We start from the raw sequence: 14,049 nt of genomic DNA, 5'->3' as shown, positions 1-14,049 counted from the left end.
TGGCATGGGGCACTAAGTGTGAGAGGGGCAATCTTTAACCTGGTACTGGGCACCACATGTGTGAGGGGAAATTTTTCTACTTCTACTTGGCTTGTATTACCTGAACATTTAAATTTTCAGCTATAGGAGGATGCTACTCTTCCTGAAACACCCTTGAGTGTCATTTGGTCGGATGTTTCTGATGACTCAAGTCTGTGGCCTAAATCAAAGAGGATAACAGAGTGGGTGTTCAATACAGCAAGAGCCTGGAGCGATCTAGCATCTGGATCTCAATTCGACCTTCTACACACTGGACAGGATGACTTGAGTGTCATGCAGCTTGGACTGTAGTGTGACTGAATCATGCAAACAATGGGAAGCGACAATGGCTACTTGGTACAATGGATGATGGACTAACGGCATTCCGAATGGACAGAATCGGATGAGAAACCAACCAACTAACTGAAGATGGAAGATGAAACATTCTGCAACGTGGCTTCCCTACCTAACCTCAACATGATGGACTGCTGGCAAGCCCTCTGGATCTCCTGTACTCCTGCCCTGAGATCCAATTATTTCTCGGGCTGAATCGGAAACCATCTTGGAAACATCCCAACTAGCGTCCCTGTCAAGCTGCAGTTGTGCTCTTCAGAAGAGGTGAAGAAAGCCTCACTGGGGCTTCAAGGTCTATGAAGAGGAACGTTGAAATGTGCGCCATGATTCTCTCCTGTAAGAGCTGTTGTATTCTAGTCGCCGAGAGGGGGAGCCTCACAGCCTACCCTTTGGCGTTTCTACTTGGGGAGTCCCTGTCACAGTCTTGACGGACGTTCCAGGTCATGTAACTGATGTCACGACAGCCTTTTGAAAACTTGGTTTCTCCTGAGGGGGAACCTCTACAGAACTGTAGGCGTCAGATGGCACAGTATCCCAGCATGCATCTCTGGTCACTCAGATCACACCCTGATCAGTAAGGCAACACTCATGCGATGTGCATGCGATGTTTTGGAGAGTAGTAAGGAAGTAGACAAAAGGCATGAGAACAGTTTGTTATTTTGTACTGTTGTCAGCCTTGTTTATGGGTGGGAATTATTTGCTAAATGGGGGGGATATGAAATGTATAGTCAATTATTTGTACATGAACCAACAGCAACAAACTACTAGATCTGCTCAAGGTAAGTCTGTTGGCTGTATTTTGCAACAAGACGACCAAAGCACCCCAAGATCTCCATCATCGTTCCAGCTCAAGGTAAGGGGCTCCTGCGGGGGGGTTGGTAGTTAGATTCGAGACCGCAATGTGCACGGGTCTATAAAGATGCTGTCTGACTTCACAGGATCTCCTGGACCAGGGTGGACCAGAGGCTGAGGACCAGCAGGTGACCAGATCCCACTGGACCAGGTATGGGTCACCAGGGTGGATAATAATAATAATAATAATAATAATAATAATAATATGTGGATGTGTCTAGTGCTTTTCTTGCACTTAATTATAATGCCGGGTAACTAGATCCCCTAGACCAGGCATGGGGTACCAGGCTGGACCAGAGGGTATCCAGATCCCCCTGGACCAGGAATGGGGCACCAGGCTGGACCAGAGGGTATCCAGATCCCCCTGGACCAGGAATGGGGGACCAGGAATGGGGCACCAGGCTGGACCAGAGGGTATCCAGATCCCCCTGGACCAGGAATGGGGCACCAGGCTGGACCGGAGGCTGTGGACCGGAGGGTAACCATAACCAAACACTTGACACCTGGAGGTTCTTTTTAATTATTTCAAACAATCGTAGAGGGTCTTCATTAGTTTTTCCTTCAGATTTTTCATTCTGTGAATTTTAGCCAAAGCTGTGATTTGAAGTAATTAAGGTCACATCAGCTGCTACTACTATAGTTTATCCAGCGTACATCAAGGTGGACACTAAAACGTAACAGCTGGTCACACTTGGTAACGTAACATCACCCTTTTAATGTGTGTTTGTATTGTGAACAGATTAAGCTGACGACCCACCAGGAGCGAGACGAGGACTACGATGGGACTGCTCAAGTCTTTGGAAGGTTAATACAAACAGTTTTTTTTTTTTTTTTTACATCGTTTCACCACCAAAGCTATGCTGTTAAATTCACAGAATGTTTTACTATATTCCTGAATTACAAATTCCCAAGTGTGTGCATGTTTCATGTTGAAGTTTAAAATTTGATTTGATTCAGAATTATTTAAACAAGGTGTCCAAAGAATAATAAACTACTACCACTGTGTTTCTAGTGTAGAATTCTCAAAACAAAAGTATTTTCTTCAACAAAAATTATATAAACTAAAAAATTATGGAGGAGGAGCCACCTATCTGGAGGGAGACCCGGAATCTGGTTAGCCGCCTAGCTGGACATCGTTAGCCTCCTAGCATAATGGATATAGTTAGCCTCCTAGCATAATGGATATAGTTAGCTTCATAGCATAATGGATATCGTTAGCTTCATAGCATAATGGGTATTGTTAGCCTCATAGTATAATCAACATCGCTAGCCTCATAGAGTTATCTATATCATTAGCCTCATAGTATAATTGATATTGTAGCATAATTGACATTGGTAGCCCCATAGTGTAATCAACATGGTAGCCTCATAGCGTAATCGACATGGGTAGCCTCATAGTGTAATCGACATTGGTAGCCTCATTGACATTGTTGGCCTATGGCTAGCAACATAGATTATGCTACGAGGCTAACGATTTGTGTTTTTCCTCTTGCAACATTTCAGTGACCCACTGACGGCGCCTCGTCGGAGCTGGACGGTGGAGACTTCAGATGCAACTTCTACCTCGCAGGACGTGACTTAAGTCACGGGTTGTCAAGGGTTCCTTGTTTCTCAAGGGTTCCTTCGCGGGTTCCTCATGGTTCAGTGTTAGGGACAGAGTTAGGGTCAGATGGTCTCACGATGAACCATTGTTTTTTTTAATCACATCCCAGAATTGTTTCACTGTGTGCACAGATGTTGAAATGTATACTGATGTTTTATGATATAAAATCATTTAAAATGACCTGGTTGTGTGGCTTGTTGTATGGTAATTTTTATTATACACATGCATGTTACCCTAATGAGGTAAGGTTACCTCTCTCCTCCCCTATATCCTAACCTCCCCCCTCCCATATCCTCTCCCAACCTCCCTCCTCTATACCCTAACCTCCCCCTCTATACCCTGACCTCTGTCCTCCCCCCATACACCCTTACCTCCCCCTCCCCTCCCCCCTCCTTTACTCATACCTCCCCCCCCCCCCCCTCCTCTAACCCTAACCTCTCCCCTCCCCTATACCCTAACCGCCCGCCTCCCTTACCCTCACCCCCAACCTTACCCTAATCCTCACCCTTATCCCTAACCCTAAACCTAACCTTAACCATAGCAGCGAATATCAAGCCAGTAAAAGCATGTATGATGATATTAGCTAACAATCAGACAATCAGATGGACAGTGGCTATACAGTACAGCTAGTCTAGCTTTCCAACCCAATTTTGTGTAGCCCACCTTCGTGAAATGTGTGATAAACAGGAAAAGGTCCTGCCACACTTACCTGACAACTGGAATGGGGTATTTTTTGGGATTACTGTTGAACTACTATGTGTTCACCCGGCTTTGAACTGAGACTTGATAAATCATATTATCAATATATAACATTTCTTGCCTTTTCTCTCTATAGTGTAACACTATATAGTACCATTGATACACTTAATACTAACCATCATGAAACATATAGCAATACTAACCCACTCTATATATCTCTCTCTTCCCCCTTACCTCACTTGTGAGGTAAACCATTACCAGTCATTAGCCATCCTTGTATTTGGCCCTCATCGCACCTGAAGTCCCATCCCTGTTGCTGTCCCCTTGACCGGATTCCTGGCCTGCGCTGCCTAGCGATCCACTACTGCCCTATGACAATTCCTCCCTACACTAGACTATTTGAACTTTCTGACACTAAATGGGATTCATGCATTATCATACTGGTAAGGTAACCATCCCACCTCTTTGTAACATACACCCCAGGTGGCTCTAAACACCATGTTCTATTCTCTACACCTAACTAACCTATTCATTGATCATGTATACAAACCTCACTGCCCTGTAACTGGTCAGGCCCTCGAGTCGTGGATCTGCTCGAGGTTTCTTCCTATATGTATCTCCAATTCTAGGGAGTTTTTCCTCGCCCCTGTTACTCATGGGCTCTCTCTGAATGTTCAATACTCTGTAAAGCGCCGTGAGACGTGTAATGTTTTGGCATTATTATTCAGTGAGGTAAGATTAATTAAATGCACAGATGACAGTTCATTGCTCCTGCCAAATGAATTACACTGAGTGGAGCGGATCACCACTCCAAGATGGCGGCCCCGCGTCTCGTCAGCGCCAGTAGGCGGTAGCGGTCGATGCTGCGTCTACTTATGATGGGCAAAACAACCCGATGAGCATGACACATGATAGAAACACACCATATAAGGCACACACATCACACCGTTAACCCTTATCTGAACCAACACATGAGTAACCGGCCATCCTCCAGATCAAGGCCCGAACCAGAGGCAGGAGGACACGAGTGAGCACATACAACCCGATGAGCACGACACATGATAGAAACACACCATACAAGGCACACACATCACACCGTTAACCCTTGTTTGAACCAACACATGAGTAACCGACCATCCTCCAGGTCAAGGCCCGAACCGGAGGCAGGAGGACACGATTGAGCACAACACATGAGGGGGGGATTAAGAAATATACTACCGGACACGGTTAACCCGTATATCAAGAAGACACACCACATAAAACATATACATCACGTCGTTAATCCTTGTTTAAACCAACACAGGAATAACTGGCCATCCTCCAGATCAAGGCCCGAACCGGAGGCCAGTTATTAAACTCAGACAATGCACCACACATTCGCAAACCCTGGAGCCAGTCTACTGATAACATAGCACCCATAACTCCCAAGATACTCCTTGGGAACCCCTCGCACCTGGTCAGAAGGAACACTGAGCACTCATAAATTGTATCAGTGACCAGAGGCTCAAGGTCAAGATGAGCACTCAGAGACACACACAAACACCTACCCTAAGCACACACACCTCGTTAGGAGGAAAAACACAGCATAAGACCATACCACACAGATCATCTCACACTCTTCTGAAGCAGAACTTCCACGGAGGCGAAGCTCCAGACGACCTCAGCGCTGATAGGGACTTAGAAATATTCGATCGTTCACGCTTTACAAACCTGTATCACTTTTACCACTTAACTTAATAAATCCGAGGCCCTCGTGCTGACAGACTTTATTACCTCTCCGTCTCATTTTCTCTGGTCAAGTAACTAGACAGACTGATTTTCCCAACACTTATAAGATGTCTATGGTTAACCTGCTCCCGACCAGGTTAGTTTGGTCAGATAAATTGCCATGGTTACTTAGCGGAGATTCCCTTAAGTGACGTTCATGGAACGCAACTCCAGCTGAAAGAAGCCCAGCTTTGCGTTTAGCTTGATGGTTGTTTGGTCGGATAAGTTGCCATGGTTACTTAGCGGAGATTCCCTTAAGCCACATTAATGGAACGCAACTCTAGCTGAAAGAAGCCAGGCTAAGCAAAATAAGCCCGGCTTTGCGTTTAGCTTGGTTGATGGAATACACCCCTGGCCTGCTGATGTCACAAGAATTGATAGGTGTATGAATGGCTCTACACATGAACGGATGCCTCCCTAGACGGCAAGGACATATCTGGCCTGATCAAGCTAGAATCCGGGTTTGATCCTAACCTCTCGTGGCTATGTGTTGGTATTACACTTGTTTTCGTGACCTGGGTCGCTGGGCTTCTCAGACACCTGGCCTGCTAATGTCACAAGAATTGATACGTGTATGCTCGGTACTGCTCCCTGTGGCTATGTGAGGATATTGCGGAAGTCATAAAGGCACAGTCATAAAGGCACACATATATATTCATCAATAGAAATCCCGTCAAATACTTCTAGGCATGAATAACACACAATTTGTATACTTTCAGCATGCATTGAAAGTCTACATTTACAAAAAAATAAGCAGCATAAGAATACAATCTAAAATTTAAAATTCCCTTCAGGCATGCACGTATTTGAATGGCTCAGGTGATCTTCATGTATCTTCAAGCCTGCCAGCGCCCTGGACACCGACCCATCTGGAGCTGTGTTATTGGGGATAAAAGTACAACATGCTGTACCTATCATCTGACACACCCCTCCTCGTTCAGCCAATATGATATCCAAAGCTAACCAGTTCTGATGGGTCATTTGTGAGATGGCATCTAACTGTTCTGATAATCCCTTAACCGCCTCTGTGGTAAAATTGACAAACCGCTGCTGATTATAATATATATATAGTTTATCAAATCAAAAATTATATTAATGGCGGCCATTAATAAAAAATGGTGCCCACCAAAAGAAAACTGATTCAAACCCTGCCGCTATTTGATTGCGGGCCTTATGTTCGTTGGGGACACCTCGGGACACACCTATGTCGTCTATATACACATTATTATCAAAACTCCCAGGGACCGGTTTGTGTGCTCGTTTCTAGCAGTTGAGATCAGGGAAGTTCACATGTCCCTGAGAATTTTAGAGGGAGAACCCCCCTGTGGATTTGTCCTCCTCAGAACCACCATATGTCACTACATAACTTCCATGCAGGATCCTACCGTCCCTCCTTGTGATAATTATACCCATAATCATCACAATAAAATCTGTTAATATGCATTCAAACTGTCATCAAAAAACTAACAAAAAAAAACAAAGAAACAATGCTACCTTTTAAAAACATTTCTAATCACAAATATACTTTTCATATTTGATGTGTCCATAATGCTGCTTCCATGATACAAACACAAGAGTAGTTGGCAAGCAAATAACATTCACTACTTTAAGTGTAGTGAATGCATTAAATGTCAATCCCCCCAGTATTAACACACATTGTATAACATCAGAACGGACACAGTAGTCTACTTCTCTTTCCCTTTGTCCTTTATGATGACTCTGAGGGACCTACACATGGAGTTTGTTACTTAGATAACTTAGATAATAGTCTGTATGTGCGTTATGTAGTGTTGCCATGGGCCTAAAGGTGTTGTCGTTGGGCTTGCTTTCAGTGGTCCTTTTGAGGGCTCCTCTGGTAGAGCCGATAAGAGCAATTATTTACTTTGGTTTACTTTGGTAAACTCAATGTTGTTGTAGTGGGTTCCCCACCCCCTTTTTGACACATGGACTCTTATATGTGTCAATTTAGCATAGTAGGGGAAAAGCCCAGGCCTGTAAGCATGGCTTGTCATCGGGAGTGCACCAAAAAAAACCTTACCTTAGTAGCCCACATGCTTCTTTGTTGCTACCTTGGGCGGTTGTGAATGATCTTTTAACTGAAAAATAATAATAATTAGTGTTCTAACAGGAGAGCTAATACATACTACTCTAAATAGCTTATGGCTTGTATAATATGGATGAATACTGTGTCTAGTGCGATACTTTCCGTACACTGCTCTCCTCTCCCTCCGCGGCCAGGACAGGCCTCCACCTCTCTCCCTGCTCCTCGCCCCTCATCCTTTGAAGTGCCTGTCCCCACGTCTCTTGGACTCCCCTTTGTCTCAGCCTTCTCGGCTTTGTTCAGGCCACTCCCCTTTGGCTATGCTGGCACCGTGGAGGCCACCGCTCAGGTCTCGTTGGTCCTGCTGGACTTATAGGAGAAATTTGTTAAGCAATATGCAGTCAACATCTTGCCCAGTATGCTATATTAATTAAATAAGTGTGGAGAAACACTAAGCAACCAAAGAAATGCTCTGTGTATCTGATATATGTTCTTAGAATGTTGGGGCTGCACAGTATGGAATGCTCTGTTTAGATGGGCCTCAAGGAGGCTATGGGGACGGGCAATATGTCACCATATAAGCAAAGAATGCAGGGAGATGGCACCACATGTTCCCAATAAGGGAAAATGCATGGGATGGGGTAACAACGTATGGGTGATATATGGGCACAATGGAGCATAAGAGCAGGGGCCAGGGAGTGGCTGTTCAGTTCTTTGTCAAACCAACTCAGGATTTTGTCGTTGCTTGTTCTCAAGTGATTGTGAATAAAATCTTTAGCACTCAAACCTTCGGCTTCCTCGATCTCTCTTAGTTTTTGTTTATATGTTGTATTTTATCTACGACAGACTCTGTGTCCAGCAGACCGTCCTGTAGCTCTTCAGGTGGGCCTCCCATGGTCCGTAACTTCATAGCGTCTGCTGTATGGGAGTCGTGACGTGGGGTATTTGCACTGGTTGGGCCACTCGTTGAGCCTCTGGTCGGGCTGAAAGCAGGAAGAGGAGGAGGAGGAGGAGCAGCGTCGTCCAGGTCCGGATCTATTCAACAAAACTAGATGCAGATGGGTTATCTTCCTCCCTACCCTTCACCTTATCTTGTCTTGCCTTAAGGTCTCGTCTATCTTTCTTTTCCTTCCATTATACATACATCTCCTGATCTCTCCTATGCATTAGTTAATTCACCTTGTTACCGTTTGACCATAAAAATTTGCATTTTCAATATCAATATTTCAATGTTACTCATAATCACAATTCTGCTTTATTATTCTACCCAATTGTCTCTCTTCCTTACCCCAACTATTTAAATCAGATGACCTAATCTTCATTTATTCTTCCTATTGTTCATATTTGATATTGTCCACACTTTGCTACACCTCTACCTTTTGCATACCACATGAAACGTGCATACAACTTATTCTAATAAAGTAAAACCCAGTTTCATCTTTACGTACTTAGTACTAAGTACGTAAAGTACGGTAGTACTAAGTACTTAGTACTTAGTACTAAGTCCCTGTCCTGTTCATTACTATTTCCAAAACAGTTTTTTAGCTATTCAAGTCCACCCTGACCTGTCTATACCATTACAAAAACAGTATTATTATATTTATCTAGTTTTTCGTTGGTCAAAATCAAATCAACACAATATTCCCATTTTCTAATAATGTTTGACTTAGTGTTGAAAACGTGAGTGGATTTCTGACCCACCCAGAGTCCCCCAAAACAGAGCCTTTGTTAACCAGATGTCTATCCTATGAAGCTCCTCTAGGTGTCATAAAACGGGGTTCATGACCGTGCTCTATCAGATGGAACTGTCTCCCTCCCACTAAGGGGTGAAATACAGCCTTAGAACCCATCCCCCGAAAGGTGTCACGAAAACAGGCACATTCTAGCAGACGCAGAGACACAGAATGTGAAAACAGATTTTTCCCATTACTTGTTAACTATTCCCGAATGTCTCGGGGATAGATACTCTTTTACGCTTTCTCTAGTACCACCACCTGATTCCTGGCGGTTCCTGGCTGCTAACCTTAACTATCTTTAAATAAAACCAATCTATTGGGAAGGGAAATCGAAGCCAGTATATTCAAAACCAAAGGTCGATATTTGTGGGTTTACCATCAGCCGCCTTGAAACCACACTGTTCCCGAAGTTTAACAAAGTCATGTATCTTCCCAAAAACGTCACATGAGTCAGTATATACATAAACAATAATATATATATATATATATATTTTTTTTTTATAAACGAATATGCGATATGCCCCGTTCCAAGTCCACCACTTTGGCTGCCTGAGCCAACATATCTGACTCCTGTCCCTCCTCCACCTTTCACCCCATCCGGCTCTTCCTATGATGGTTGCAGCTCGTCACTTCATGATCAAGTGAGTCAGTGCTCACAGTGACTCTGTCAAGTAATTGTGACTGCCTTAGGTTGTCCCTGGTTTCAAGGTGGGATCTTACCCGTCGTTGGCTAACCAGCCTTCCACACTGGCCTATTGCAGGATGCCGTGCCTGGGATACAATCAATTTCCACATAAGGTGGTATAGATTGCAAAGTGGAGGAATAGAGACAGAGTCTTCTTCCTCAGCTACTCATGCAGCTAAGTGTGTGCGTAATGGAGACACAGCAGGGCGATTACCCTGTGTGTGTGTGTGTGTGTGTGTGTGTGTGTGTGGGGATGATGGGACAAATTAAAAAGTAACTTTCTATCAGAGTCAAAAATATTATATTATCAAACGCTAACATTTTATCAATGTGTTACAGCAGTAGTAGTGGCATTTGAAAGGTAAACCCACTCCTTCTGAATGTAAATTGAGAACCTAGCATGTAGTATCCCTTCCCAGCAGATGTAGTGCTAATCTACCTTGACCCTATATTTTAATTGATTCCCATTATTATTTGTAGTATTATTAATAGTATTCCACCTGTATCCAATAGTATTCCTATTTGTACAGCTTATTAAGAAGATTATTATCATACCCATATTTATTCAATTACCCTTTCCAGTGTGATTATTATTATTTATTTATTTATTTTTAATTTTAGAAAACACTAATCACAACTTAGGTCAAATCACTTGGTTAATAGCAACACTTCCTTTAATCGTCCTTATCACCTCCTTATGAACCTGATGTCCATCCATGATCAATGATAACTGTTGTCCTAGGAAGACAAAAAAAAAAAAAACAGAACCTAAAGAAGAAAAAATTATATAAAAATTATAAAAATATATGAATATCTGAACATCTTTTACAAGTTAGTAATTGGTTGACACAAATATAACTGTAATCAATTATAGAAGACCATTTCCTTGTTAACCCTATTGTTTTATCTGAAGTACAGTACCCCCTGTGTCTTCCCCCACTCTGAGTAGGGGAGTAACCTCCGCGGGCCTGACATACACAAGAAGACTCACACACAAACACCTGGTTCTTTCCTCCCCCACTTTTTCACTGTGGATAACATTTTGATGTTACAACTTCAAGGACAACTTTAAATACTAATTGTTCATGTTATGAAGTCTAGATGATGAAGAAAAACTTTTTAGGACATGTCGGCCAGCAAAATATTTGATTTAATATTAGGGCATGATCATGGGAAAGTATAGGCAGCAAAGTTACCAAAGATACATTCAGTGAGACAATGGGTGAACAAGATTCTTAAAGGGAAACATTTGCATTGTGGGTAGGGAATACACAGGTAACAAAGGTAAGTGGGAGTGACCATTGTGGAGAGTTTAGGATTGGCGGGAGAGAAGTTAATTTGAAATACACTATGGGGAAAGTGGACATGTCTGCAAGTCTGTGAGACAGGGCTGCAATAGTCAAACAAATCTACACAACAAAGAAGTCAGTCGATTGGCCTGGCCTCAGTATCAGACTCGGTGGCTCCAGTGGGAATGCAAATCTGAACTCCGAAGGTCCAAGGAGAATATAAACAGTTCCTTTTAGATTGACTAGTAATTATATAAACAAGGTTAATGTAAGGCTTATAATTGTGTATTATATTTATGATTAATATTTCCACAACACTAGATAATAACCCCTAAATCCTGCGATTACCATGGGACGTACTGCTCTTGGTGTCCCTTTATTAGAACAGGGAAAACTCCCGAAAGACCATTTGGTGCTTTTCTCCCCTGTGACCTCCTAAGGTCCTCTCCCCTGATTTACTACCTCTGGGCTGGGCCCTTCCTCCTCTCTCTGCATTCTCTACTGCCTGTCTGTCTGTGTGTCTGTTCTCTCTGTCTCTTACTCTTTCTCCCTGTCTTTGTTTGCTTGCCTGCTTGTCCTCTTGGCACCTCTATAGTTGTACGGGGTACATGGGTGCGCCCGGTGGGGGCAGAACCTAGTGGGGATACTCAAGCTGGTATGGCTGTGGTGGGAACTTCTGCTGGGCCACACTGGGGCAGTCGTTGAGCCAATGTCCTGGTTGCCCGCAGTTAAAACATCCCCCCATGGGTTGTCTCGGGCCTCTGCCTCTTCCTCCTCTACCTCTGTATCCCTGGTTCTGGTATTGTGGCTGTTGGTATTGTTGTGGGAGCTGGGCGTGCGCTGGAGCGGCCGTCATGTTGCCAGGGTAATTGGAGGGTTGGTATCCTGGCTGCTGGCATCCAGGTGGCGAGGTCTCCTGATGCGCTGGTGTCTGGCACGCCACCTGTGTTGTGGCCCCAGGAGCGGGTGCAGTTGGTGCCAGGGCATGGGGTGTTGGCGACTGGGTTAGGGGTTCCTGGGTGCTTTTGGCCTTCTCATTCAGGTATGTTAGTTCCTTGATCTTCATCTTCATGAATTGTATCTTTAATTCTTTGTATTCATCTGCCTTTTTCTCCTGTCTCTCTTGTTCAAGTTGGTAGTGGTGAACTAGCTGATCCACCCATTGCTCCCATGGCATATAGTCTAGCGATGCCACCAATTTCAGCGTCTTTCGGACCCTGGGTTCCAGACCTTGTATCAGTGCCTGCTGGAACACCTGGAGAGCTAGCTTGTTGTTGCGTGGGTGGCCGTCATTCCTGTCCAACCACATTTCTTTGGCCCTCTGTATGTACTGATCAATGTTTTCTTCGGGGTTGATGCGCAGGCCAGAGATTCCTGCCTTCATTGTATTGGCTGGGAAGAGTTCCCGAAGGCATTCCCAGAAGAGGTTACGGTATCTGTTGAAGGAGGTCCTGTCAGATAGGTTAGTGGTCCGGGTCAATCTCTCCAGTTCGATACTGTGCGACCTGCCGATGATGGCCCGTATATCCCCTAGGGCCAGGACATCTCTGGATGTCTCTTTCTCGAACTTCCTGATCCAGGGCGAAGCCCCCGCCGTGAGCAGTGGCAAGTTGTCGGCCAGGGTGACTATGTCACGGTGGCCCCATGGTGTGTATGGATCTCTTCCCACAAACTCCTCTGTGTTGTATTGCCGGGGGTGACTCTGGGGCTCGCTCTGGCTAATCTGGAGGTCAGTGGTTCGGTCCCAGTCTTCCCTTTCCTGGCGATTAGCTCTGACGTGGGCCTCTCGGTTACCCTGGGCTTCTTCTTCTTCATCACGGTACTTCTCTGTGTACCGGGATTCTTCTTCTTCTTCTTCTTCACCATGGTAAAGGGCTGGGCTGGGGTAGAGGGTGATCCGGTTCTTTTCACCCCGTGGTGCAGTTCCTATTCCCTCTATGTCTGCTCCTTCCAGGGTGGGTGGGGCTGGATACTCCTCGGTTGGGGCCGGGCTAAGCAGCCTTTCAGGTGGTGTGAGCGAAGCCCCGGCAAGGAGCGTGCTCTGTGGCCCAGGCTGGGTGAGTCGGCCTCCCCTCTTCCGACTGTCCATGTCGCTTTCCACATTGCAGGCACTGAGCAGGTGCCTGAGCAGGTAGGTGTAATTCTCTCTCTTCTTCATTCTCTCGAGTGAGTCCCTTTTCAGCTCAGTCTGGTCGCAGCCCTCTTGCTCTCTTGTAGGGTGTAGTTCCAGACGTCTGTTGTTGGGGGTGTTGTTTGGAACTAGTGGTGGTTCCTCTTCTTTGGCTGCAGGGGGGTTGGGGAGGGGGGGTGGTTATTTGGATTGAGTTTAACTACAGAGACTACAAAGAACTCTAAACATGGCGGTCTGGGGAATACAACATGTGGTGGAGTAAAAGAACTCCAAATATGGCAAACGAGGAATTATAACTTTATCAAGGCCTGTAAGCTCCACTGAGGCCCTGTCTATGCTCCAAAGTGTGTGGTATTCTATGGTGTAGGGCCACCACTCACGTCCAGGAGAACACACTCTATCTTCCTCCTTAGTACTACTGTGCATGTGTGTATCTATCTGTGTGTGTGTGTGTGTGTGTGTGTGTGTGTGTGTGTGTGTGTGTGTGTGTGTGTGTGTGTGTGTGTGTGTGTGTGTGTGTGTGTGTGTTGCTTGCGCTGTTTGGTGTAGATGAGGATGGAATGTGTCTTCTCTCTCTCTCTGTCTGATTCCCCCTTCTCACTCTACCGTATGTTCGGCCGCATCTGGGGCCATAAACTGATAAGACAAAGGTGTGACTTTCCCGCACTTCTCCGCGTGGAACAAAGCCTAATTACTTTCCCCCACACACAAGGGATTCGTCTTCTTCTTTGCACAATCATTAGTCACAGCAAAAATAGCGTTCATCATAACTAAGCACTGTAGGCCTATTTACAGGTCCGAACCATATAGTCGGACTAACCGGCTCCGAACCGTATAAATCGGACTGACCGGTTCGGGTTCTCAATAATCTTTT

General features: G+C 44.9%; 1 long non-coding RNA gene across 1 annotated transcript; it reads left to right on the top strand.

Moving 5' to 3' along the window:
- Positions 1–1,308: 1,308 nt before the first annotated feature.
- LOC311341275 lies at positions 1,309–3,007 on the top strand. The gene is made up of 4 exons (XR_014633302.1): positions 1,309–1,375; positions 1,484–1,702; positions 1,964–2,028; positions 2,728–3,007. It is a non-coding gene; the product is annotated as an uncharacterized lncRNA (long non-coding RNA).
- The last annotated feature ends 11,042 nt before the right edge of the window (positions 3,008–14,049 follow it).

This window comes from Micromesistius poutassou (assembly GCF_964030765.1).
Source record: "Micromesistius poutassou genome assembly, chromosome: 3".
NCBI lineage: Eukaryota > Metazoa > Chordata > Actinopteri > Gadiformes > Gadidae > Micromesistius > Micromesistius poutassou.
Note: the sequence above shows the minus strand (reverse complement) of the source record. Positions and strands in the feature narration are given on the sequence as shown.